Here is a 10,976-nt window from a genome sequence, read left to right on the forward strand (position 1 = left end):
ACTAATTTCACATACTTTTTAGTCTCTGGGCCTAAAGTTTCTAAATATTGTAATTTAAAGGAACACTTTTCATTAACATTTCTATAGGTATTGATAATTTTGATGTGTATTGAAGAGACCAAACAATGTGTAAACTTTAAGGAGGCAATTTGGGGAAGCAGAAATATTGTCAAGTTTAGATCAGATTTTTCTTTATATCAAATCCCAGCTCAACTTTTTACTAATTACTTGCTCTTAGACAAGTTAATTTACTTTTCTGAGCCACACATTTATTGGTTTTAAGTAGGGGGTGGGCTAAAATATATCCTTGCAAGTTTATTATAAGGATTAAATGATTCATTCCATAACAAATGTCTAGCAAAGTGCCTGCTACATAGCAGATGCTTAGTAAATGGCTTAGTAGCAGTGCCTGCTACATAAGCAGATGCTTAGTAAAAGTAAATAAATGGCTTTATACACTTGCTAACTTCTTTATACACTTCACAAAATTCCTGCCACACTCCATCTACAAGTGATCTTCCCCCTTCTCTGCTCTGTGTTGTGAAAAGTTGAAGACAGCCCTGATGTTTTGGTGAGTCAAGCACCATTTTAAAGTGGTGTACTGCCTGAAGAATTCTTTCCCAGAGTGTAGAAATCATTTGCTCTATGAAATCTTTGTCATCCTTTACAGTCCCTCCTCCAGTGTTCCAGGAGAGTTGGATTTTACTATTTATTTTTTTGCTGTTTAATTTGTTTTATAAATTAATATTTTGCTACTTAGTTGTTTCATCTGAACCATGTGTGCTATATGTGCTTAAGGTCTGATAATCTTTATTTACCAATTTATATCATTTGTAAACCTAAGAAGAATTTCAGGCAGCTTAAAAAGTTACATCTAGTACCGTAAACGTTTTTAAAAATAGAAGGTAAAATTAGAAAAATGAAACAAATGGAAAACAAAGAATAGGACATAAATGAAGCCAGTGGTGAAATGAGTGCCCAAATGCACGCACCCTCAGAGATCATAGATGCCTCCCTTTGTCATCAGATTAGAAACTGGGTGTCACGGTGTATTTTGCTAGGATTGTCGTAACAAAAGATCACAAATTTGTTGTCTCACAGTTCTGGAGGCCAGAAGTCCAAGATCAAGACGCTGGCAGGGTTGGTTCCTTCTGAGGCCTGTGAGGGAAGGATCTGTCCCAGGCGTCTCCCCTTTGGCTTGTAGATGACCACCTTTGCGTTCACATGGTGTTCTGCCGGAACGTGTCTGTGTCCAAATTACCAGTTGTGTCAGATTAGGGCCCATCCCAATGACCTCACTTTAACTTGATTACTTCTGTAATGTCTGCATCTCCAAATAAGGTCACACCCTAAGGTACTAGAGGTTAGGACATCAACATACATATTATGGGGAGACACAGTTCAACCCACTGCTTTCAACAGAGCAAACTCAGAGCTTGTTGTTTTGTTCTATTTTGTGTTTTATGAGTTTTTTTATTTTTCAAAATCTTGCTTCAGGACTTGACAGGGGTTTAGCGAGATCATTTAAATATTAATTACTGTATAAAGGACCAGAGAGCGGCCCCGGTCATGTGGGCTTTGGGATCACAAGGATTCTGCTAGAAGGCAGCTTGCTGCCCCTTGGACTAATTACACTCTAAGAGCCACTGGAAGTGGAGGCTTTTTCAGTTCTCCTATTCTACATCTCTTTAGTCCTCTATAATTAACATAAACTATACCCTCTTCCATAATGTTTTCTAGCACTCTCTGGAGTTCACAGTTGCTTTTGCATTCTGGTAGTTTCATTGTAGGTTTGTTGAGTGCATAACCAAAATATCTATAGAATCTGGGTAAATGTCCTTTCACACCACTGACAGAAATGTCAGCCAAGAATCTGTCTGGAAACCTATGAGAAAGAAAAAGATTTTCACCTTTCTAAATTTTTAATACAAATAACAATACACAACAATCTCATCTTTATGGCAGTAATGTCTGAACATTTCTTAAGAAAGCGAGAAGGTGTGGAAATCAAAATTTTGGAGACAGAAGACTTTAAATGCCTTCTCCTTCTCAGGGTAGAGAATTGAAGCCAGAAAGATGTAGTCTTCTGGCTCCCAAACCAACATTCCTTTTATTAGGCTTTTTTTTTTTTTTTTTTCAAATCAGACCCAAATACCACCTATAGACTGCACATGAGGATTTAGTACAGGTGCCCTTTACCCGAACCCCCTAACGCCAAGTGTGTTTCTGAATTCAAGAATTCTTTGGGCCGGGCACAGTGGCTCACGCCCATAATCCCAGCACTTTGGGAGGCAGAGGCGGGCAGATCATGAGGTCAGGAGATTGAGACTATCCTGGCTAACATGGTGAAGCCCCATCTCTACAAAAAAAAAATACAAAAAATTAGCCAGGCTTGGTGGCATGCGCCTGTAGTCCCAGCTACTCAGGATGCTGATGCAGGAGAATCGCTTGAATCCAGGGGGGCAGAGGTTGCAGTGAACTGAGATCGCGCCACTGCGCTCCAGCCTGGGCTACAGAGCGAGACTCCGTCTCAAAAAAAAAAAAAAAAGAATTCTTTGGATTTTGGAAAGACAGTTCAGCACAGAGTACATACCATACATCCCTTAACATTCCCAGTAGGGTCAGGGAGAGCTACTTCTAATCAAACACACTAATATTTCTGCAGCAAAGTGTGTGAATGTCCACATTATGTGCAATAAATAAGAATCATTTATAGTGTGATGTCACATCATGGATCAGATTTTGCCACCAAAATGAGTTATGAAAACCTAGCAGTTTTCAGTTTTCAGTACTCTTTAGATTTCAGGATTAAGGATAAAAGATTGTTCACTCTCCTTAATCTACAAGTGAGATTCTCAAGCTGTGTTTTGCAGAACTACTTAAGAGTGCCCCAGCCCAGAAGCACTGAATCAGATTCTTTGGGGTGTGGCCTGGGAATTGGAATTTTTGACAAACAACCCAGCTGATACTGATGCAGACGCTGGGGAAACACTTGGAGAAACACTGCCTAGGGCGTAGTGCTACGGCATGGGAAACAGACGGGAACCTCAGCGGGGCTATTTTCATCACATGCCTCTCCCCACACCTCCCTTTGACATCACTTTGACCCTGCAAGTCAAGCTTCACAGAATTTCTCTATGACATTTTGATGGAGGTGGGTGTCCAAAGGACAGGAATATACACAGATCAAAGGGACAGGAGAGAAAAACAAAACAGAAAAAGGCAGATAGAATTACTATTCTAAACTCAAGCTACAGTCTGGTCATCAGATTATGTCACATGTATTCATTCACTATCTACTGAGTATGCGTTATCAGTCAGACACTGGTGTAGGTAGTTGGACAATCACAAAATAATTCTAGACCAAGTAATTTTCCCTTTTGGTAATTCTTGTTTCTCTCTATACCACTTGTTATTTTGGGTTTGGTTTTGTTTTTTGAGGAGTGGGCATCAGCCACCGAAGCACATTGAGTCCTTCCAGGCGGTAGCTCCATCTGCTGGAATAGAAGGAAACTAATCAGTGTCCCATTGTTTCATATAGATGAGCTTTCGCATGTACTGAATCACAATTCACTATTTGACCAGGTCACTTGTGCTAATGGAAGTTGTTTGTCAGCTATAGGTAAGCGGAGGAGAGAATTACCCACATAACCCCATCAGAGAGCATTAGACTAATCTACATGGTTGAGAAGGCTTTAGTGTTAAATAGGTTAACACCCAGTGAAATTTCCCTAATATAGCCTGTGCTGGATGGAGATGCACTGACCTTCCTCGCAAGAGCCTTTCCCTGAACTTGGGCTCCTGAGAGAAGCTCTGAACATGGCTATCCCTGCCTTTCCATCTTGGCAGTAGGTAATGAGCTGGGCGTGGGAGCTCAGAATACCACCAAAAGCCCTTTAGGGGCTATCCAGGCTTAGCATTCTGTCTGAATGTCCTAAAGTTGCTTAGTTGACCATTTATTTACCCTCTCCTCTATCTCCTCTAGCCCTGTTCATTTTCTCTACAGTACCCATTTCCCCCTAAATTCACTCTTTGGTTTTACTCACCAAAGCTTATACTCACACCCCTCTTCATCTGGGCGTCTGTTTCTCTAGGTTTCTTTTTACATGGGTTTGCATATGGAGATCTGGTTATCTCTGCGGAGGTTTCTATGTTGATGTCTGTTTGGAGGTCTCTCTATAGGTAGGTGTATATCCCTGTGGGAGGGAGTAGAGGTGATAAGGTAGTGTTTACGTTTAGATATATCAGTGCTCACATGTGGGAACATAACATGGTATTTTCAGCCTGGCTGGCTTCTATGGAAAATGGAGGATTTGGATAAGTGGAGGGGAGGAAAGAAGCCGAGAAGGAAGGAGGGGACATTTGTAGAGGTGGAAATGAGTGTGACCAATAAGGGATCTATGAAAAAAACAGACTAGAGAAGCCTCCTCACCAGTGTCAATCCACAAGAGCAGAGACTTTGTTCTCTGGAGTCTCCTTGGAGGCTTGAAGGGGGCCTGAGACACAGCAAGAATTCAATATGTGTTGGATGAACAAATGTTATCATTGCGATGGTTACTGTTACATAAAAGTGCATCCTATAGGCATCTAGAGTTTTGTAAGTTTCAGGGTGTTTAGGAATATTTGTGGTGTCAGAAGTAGGTTGGAGAAGGAGGGAGGAATCAAAGCTGGCCCTGAAAGTCAGACTGAGCAGCTTGAGGTGGAAGGGACTGTTGCACAATTGAGGTTGCAGGGGGCAGGGCACTCTGTAGGACTCCTCACAAACGTTGCATCGGCAGTCACAGCTCAGTTCCTTACTAACTGAGTGCTGTGGGACAAGCTTCCCTTCTCATGTCCCTGGATTCTTCTCTTCTGCCTGTCTCAGAAATGTCTGGGCTCCACAGGGCTCAGAACAGAGGCACCTTCTCTTCTCTATGTATATTTTCTCCTGCAGGCCAATGGTTCTAAACACCGTGTATATGCAGATAATCCCATATTTTTACCTCTAGCCAGATCCCTCATCAAGATTCAAGTATTCAACTGTCTAATTGACCTTTTGATTTGGATCATCTTTTTTTTACATGGCCAAAATAGAACTCTTGATTGAATGTCCCATTTCTCTTTCTCAACACCTGTTTCTACTACTCTGGTCGTCCTAAATCTGTTATTGGCACTGTCATTCACCCAGTTGCTTAAGCTAGAAACATCTTTCTGGCTCCTCCCTTCTCCTCGCTTTCCTCTACAGCTCTCAGCTAAAAAATAGGCCCCACCTGTCCCCTTGTATCCATCTCCACTTGCTCCTTTGGTCCAAGCTCTGTCATCTCCTGCTTCGACTACTGCAATAGGTGCCTATTTAGTATCCCAGGTTTATCTCATACACCCTTATAAGCCTTTCACCACAATAAAGCCAGAGGGATATTTAAATTTTTAATTTAGATCAGTCACTCGCTGCTCAGCTTTCACTGTATTCAGCTTTGCCATTGCATGAGAATAAAACTCCAAACTGCTGGCCATGGTGCATGGGGACCTCCACGTTCTAGGCCACACCCCTCCTCCCCATCCTCATCCTCCCCAGTGTCCCTGCCCCTACTTTTCTTCAGCCCCTGCCTGTCTTTAAGTCTCTTAAGTATGCCAGCTCCTTCCTGCTCAGAGGCCTTCGCACTCCCCTCAGGCCTTTTCAGGGTTGAATCCTCCTCATCCCTGCGTCTCAGCTTAAAGGTCACCTTGCTCCAGATGCCTTCATGAATTACTCTACCTAAAGCAGGCCAAGCCACCTATTACTCCCGCTCACAAGACTTTACTGTTTACTTTGCAGGAGTCTTCACGGTTTGTAATCCTTTCATTTGTTGACTTGGTTTTCCCCACTAGGTTGTAAGTTTCGTAAGAGTGAGGACTTTATCTTCAGTACTGGTGAATCTCAAGCTTCTAGAAGAGTTCCTGGCACAGACTAGACACTCAGTAAACATTTACTGAACATATGAATGAGCCTCCATAAGCCTCATTTTCTTATTCTATGACCTAAGGATAAAAATACAACCTGCCTTATAGAGTGGTTATGAGGATTAAATGAGAAAATAGAACTTAATAAATGCTAGCCATTATTATTATTACATTATTAGTAGTAGTATTGTATTAGTAAGACTAAGTATACTTAGTCTTACTAATATTAATACTATTCTACCACATTACTACTAATACTATAGTAATAGTTTTTAGTAGTTAATTTCCACTACCTTATACGGATTGTTGAAAAGAATAATACTACTACTACAGTAGTAGTATTATATGGTAGCTAAAATTAACTATAATTTACAAATAAGTAAACAAAGATCAGAAATATAAATAGCCTACTCATGATCACTTACCTAGCATACATTACAGCTTAAATTTTAAGAGTAAAGGGTTGCAAATAAATACAGATCTTAAGCCTGAATGATTGGAGGGAAGGTGTTACCAATGGCATAAATAGGGTTTTTGAATGGAGGTGACTCTAAAAAAAATGAACTCATGTTGTGCTGAGTGAATAGCTGGATATTCCTGGGAAGATGCCTCACAGACTATCGGAGATACAGAACTTTTACTCAGATGAGAGGTGAGCGGTTGGAGATTTGAGCATTAGATGAATATAATATCTCAGTTGTGATCATAATACCATACCTGGAACACACACACACACACACACACACACACACACACACACTCTCTCTCTCTCTCTCTCTCTCTGGGACCAAAACAGTTGCTGCTCTTTGCTCCTCAAATAGGCCTTTCCCTCTCTCTAATCTCTCACCTTCTTATTCACCCAACCCCCTAGCTGACATTTCCTTCCATCTTTCCCATCCTAGACCTTCCCCTGCAACACCCCATGTGCATTTTGGAGGCTCACTATGCAGTCCTTAAGAATGGAATCAACTTCAGGACCTTCAAGCAAGTCTTTACCAGCTCATGTAGGATCAGATTCAGGTGTCATGAACTTTTCAGAATAGGACAAATAAACAAAGTATCACAAAAACTCTTTCTCTTATATTTGTCTCTAAAAATAGCTAAAATTTATATAGCATTGATATGCCAAGTGCTAAGTATTACGCATATATTAACCAATTTGTTCTTTATAACAACCCTATGAGGTAGGTGGTATTGTTTTCTCTATATTATAGTGGAAATTGAGACACAAAATAGTTAAGAAATATGCTGAATGTTACAAAACTGTTATGCTATGATTGGTTTGAAAACAACTGGGGTAGACTGGGTATGATGGCTCATGCCTGTCATCTTAGCACTTTTGGAGGCCAAGGCACATAGATCACTTGAGGCCAGGAGTTCAAGTGCCCAAGTTCACCAGCCTGGCCAACATGGCGAAACCCCGTCTCTACTAAAAATACAGAAATTAGCTGGGAGTGGTGATGTGCACCTGTATTCCCAGCTACTCAGGAGGCTGAGGCACGAGAATTGCTTGAACCCAGGAGGCAGAGGTTGCAGTGAGCTGAGATCTCTGCACTCTAGCCTGGGCAACTTCATCTCAAAAAAAAAAAAGAAAAAAAAAAGAGAGAAAAGGAAAGAAAAAGAAAAGAAACTGGAGTAGATTTGGAGGAAAGAGAGAGGAAACCTATAAGGAGGTTGCAGTTAGAGAAAAGAACACTTATAACTAAGATCCCAAAGGAAAAATAATCCCCTGGGATCTGCAACTCTTAGATCACCTCAAAATATAAAACATTAAATATTAAAAATGAGAATGTCATGTCACCTCTAAAGTTCAGTGACATTTGGTGAAAAGAATAGTAGCCAAAACTTTTTAGTCTGGTCACTAGACATAGCTCTGCCAACAACCAGGTAAGAGATTTTAGGCAAGTTCCTCTCTAATCTCTGGGGCTCAGTTTCCTCCTTTGTACTAGAAAGGGACTTGACTAGTTAACTTCTGAGGGCTTTTATACTTGAATTACTACATCCGTTTATTAGGCTGCGTAGCTGTGTACATCACCAGCCTGCAAACATAGTCTTCTTTAAGCACGAGTTTCTTCATGTTACTTCCCGACCCCAAAACACTTTTTGATGCTTTCTCTGGCCTTTGTGCTCCCATCCCCCAAATGGCTGTGACAATCTTGATATTAGAAATAGCCATCTTGTGGGGAAAAACCTCAAGCTTCCCATTTGTTTTCTAGTATTAACTAACAGAAGAATTTACTGGTAATCCACTTAAAGAGATGAAGCCTTATTAAAACCAAAAACAAGTGGCTCATGGGAAAGCTTTTGTGCACTTGAGCATAACTCCTCATTTGTGTCAGCCAAAGGTTGTCCTGACTTATATTGTCATGCATTTTAACCAAACTAAGGTATCACATCATCATTACAAGTTTCACAATTTGTATCCCGGAGTTGTCTTGTTCTTTTTTCTCTTACCAAAAAAATTGAGTTTAAGGAAAAACTTTAATCTGAAAAGTAAGCGGACTCACTTAGCACAATGTCAGCTGACCTACTTGTTTCAGTTTAAATGAAACTAACTTTTGCTCTTAATTCTCCCTTCTTCTTTCCTCTCCCCTACTTTCACCTACTTCCTGGAAAATGTCATTCAGGTCAGAGTTCTTAGATGCAATGTGAGATGGTTTCTATCTTCCCAACCAGGTGATTTAGCACCTGGGTCTGCATGTTGCTATAGCTGCAATGTTTAGACATGGGTTTGCAAGTGAGTAGAGTCTAAAAACAGAGTCTTGTTGATAGTGTATATGCCACAGAATTTTTGAATTGCTTAGTTACCATTGAGCTTGGTTATAAGTAGAAACCACTTATTTAAAAAAGAAAAAAAGAACCACCATTTGCAAATGAGATCTACTGAAAGGCAAATAAAGCCTCATTTAAAAGTGTGGCTATTATCAGTAACAGCAATTATGATGATTTATGCTGCTTGGTACATTTCCACATAGGCTTTATATGCATTTTTAATAATAATTCTTAAAACCATGGAGGGGGGAACAGGCATTCTTTCATTCACTCATTCATTCAATCAGTTGTCCTAGCTTGTGAGAAGGACAAATGGCCAGACCGCTTTTTGAGACAATGAACAGGTAGTTAGAGAAAAGGTCGGGTATTTGCAGGGCTGATTGCATCCTGGGACTCAGAAGGTCAAGAAGTGATACACCAGGAGCTCAAGAATTGCAACCATAATTTATGCAAATGATTCACACTAGAGTTAATAGTACAAGTTACAGAAACCCGACAGCTGGACAGGAAGAGGCTATTTTAGAGTCAAGCCAATAGCTGGGCATCACCTGGGAATCATCATTGCAATCTTACTAGAGCAGCATATTCCCACCTTGTCAAGAAGAAGGACCCACCTTTAACATCAAAATGTCTTGTGGACTCCCCACACGCTAATTGTCATCTTCTTTATATCTGTTAATTGAGAAATATATAACAATAAAAATCTGTTCATTAAAAATATATAACGATAAAAATCAACTAGGAATCAGCAGAGATTTAACATAAATTTATATTTCACTAATTCTACCAGTGCTATGCCAGTTTTCAATTTATTACCTCTTTGTTCCAGATTTCTTCAGCAGCTGCTCTGCAAACATGCATTGGACCCTTTAAGCATTTCTCCTTTACAGTGAGCACAATGCTAAGCTTTGTCAGCAGATGCCACTGGAGCAGCATTGCAGAAGAAAGCAAGTTTCTCTTCCTGATTCGGGTGTGCTACTTTTCTTCTTCTTGCCCCAGCTGCATCATCCATCAGTGGTACTGTGTATAAGACCATCCCACTGTGCCCTGCCCTACCACCTGCCCAGAGGCACAGTCCCTCACTGACTATTTGGCCTGATCCTGAGCCTGTGGCCACCTTCTCACAGCCCTGCAACACAGGCACTGTGTGCTCCAGGCCTCATGTCCCCAGCAGTGGCCTGACTGTGCATTTAGCCACAGCCTCAGTTTGCCTGTGCTCCAAGAAATTGCATCCTATTTGCCCAGCAGCTATCGACCAGCTTTAGTCCTGGAAAATAGCAGGCTTCTCTGACATCTAGTGGACTGCAAACACACCTTCTCCAACAAGGCCTGAACCCCAGCCTTAGGGAAAGAACCCTCCTTCCAAGTTGTCTTTCCTTGGGTACTCTCCCTCAATCCTCGGATATCCTTCAAAGTTCTCTTTACATTGTTATGGTTATTCTTCTATCACTGTCAAATAATATTTTATATTAAACTTCTCTTGCTTTACATTACTACGTGGTTTCTGTTTCTTGCTTGAACTCAGACTGATAGAAGTTCATTTGGAAAAACAGCAACACTTATGTGTATGAGATATTCAATCTACAGATAACATTTGGTATAAGAAAGCATTCTCAAATCCCTTGCTACTGATACCTGCAACCTTCTAGTGTCCATAGTCAGCAAGTCAGGAAACCCTGGACTACGAATGAACAGATTGGCAGGAAGAAAGAATCCTTGACATGAAAATGAAGCTATTTGGGGGATGAGGTGAACAGTGTAGGATGCAGGAAGCTTTGATTGCTAGGTGTTGAGTGGTCAGCCCTGCTTCCTCTTCATCCAGAATCTATGAAAGTCACAAAGATAAAGTCTGTCTTGGATTGAAGAGATGGGGAAGAGTAGACTGGGGCTATATGCAGTCAGAATTGGCTCAAACACTAGACTGGGATGTATCCTATGGATGGATAATGGGCTCTATCCCAGCCTATGGAGCCTATGGATGTAGCTAGACTCCATCCCATTCCAGTGTCTGCGCCAATTCTGACTACATATAGCCCCAGTCTATATGTACTCCGAAGGGGGAGGGGAGGCAACAGCAAACCCAATAGTGAAGATCAGAGAACAGCTGGGAGATGAAGGGCAGAGCTGACATCAGCATTTATTAAGCACCTGTTTGACAGAAGAGTATATAAGGCAGGGGGACATTAGGTTAACTGCTCAAGAGCATCCAGTTTACAAATGGAATGTTCATGCTTAGAAAACAGGTCACCTGCTTCTTAAATAGGAATTCCTCTTTATCACACTGC

The 10,976-nt window shown here is 41.0% G+C and overlaps 1 long non-coding RNA gene across 1 annotated transcript; it reads right to left on the reverse strand.

Moving 5' to 3' along the window:
* Positions 1 to 1,442: 1,442 nt before the first annotated feature.
* LOC116476193 (uncharacterized) lies at positions 1,443 to 9,364 on the reverse strand. Its single transcript, XR_004250169.2, has 3 exons — positions 9,306 to 9,364; positions 4,065 to 4,196; positions 1,443 to 1,885 (listed from the first exon to the last, which is right to left on the reverse strand). It is a non-coding gene; the product is annotated as an uncharacterized LOC116476193 (long non-coding RNA).
* Positions 9,365 to 10,976: the final 1,612 nt, after the last annotated feature.

This window comes from Hylobates moloch, unplaced genomic scaffold, assembly GCF_009828535.3.
Source record: "Hylobates moloch isolate HMO894 unplaced genomic scaffold, HMol_V3 SCAFFOLD_2, whole genome shotgun sequence".
Taxonomy (NCBI): Eukaryota; Metazoa; Chordata; class Mammalia; order Primates; family Hylobatidae; genus Hylobates; species Hylobates moloch.